At 69.1% G+C, this 324-nt stretch overlaps 1 protein-coding gene across 1 annotated transcript in view; it reads right to left on the reverse strand.

The window, feature by feature from the left end:
• PAPD7 (PAP associated domain containing 7) overlaps positions 1 to 189 on the reverse strand; it is a 61,035-nt gene extending 60,846 nt beyond the window's left edge. Inside the window, exon 1 of the mRNA XM_009883760.1 lies at positions 116 to 189. The gene's annotated coding sequence lies outside the window, so the exon portion shown is untranslated. The remainder of the gene's footprint in view (positions 1 to 115) is intronic.
• Between the last annotated feature and the right edge of the window lie 135 nt (positions 190 to 324).

Below are 324 nucleotides of genomic sequence, written 5' to 3' on the forward strand. Positions count from 1 at the left end.
TGTGCCCCCCAACCCCAACCCGCCCTCCTCTGCCCGGAGGGGCCCGCGGGAGAGGCTGGCCGAGGTCCCCCTTTCCTCTCGGGCTGCAGCAGCCCCAGGGGCCCCGGCTGCTCACCCCTGCACGCCCGGGCTGTATTTCCTGGTCTTCCAGGGTGTGCCGGGGCTCTGCAGTGCTGGCTGAGGCGGCTGCCGCTGCTGGTGGGGGGAGTTGTTGATGGCGACGCCACGGCTGCCGGAGAGCAGGTAATTCATCCCATAGGTGCTGGCTTTATTCTCTCGTTTCCTACGGCCCGGGTGGTACTGGTGCTGCTGGGGAGAGGCCGG

The sequence above is a fragment of the Charadrius vociferus genome, unplaced genomic scaffold, assembly GCF_000708025.1.
Source record: "Charadrius vociferus isolate BGI_N301 unplaced genomic scaffold, ASM70802v2 scaffold103, whole genome shotgun sequence".
Lineage (NCBI taxonomy): Eukaryota > Metazoa > Chordata > Aves > Charadriiformes > Charadriidae > Charadrius > Charadrius vociferus.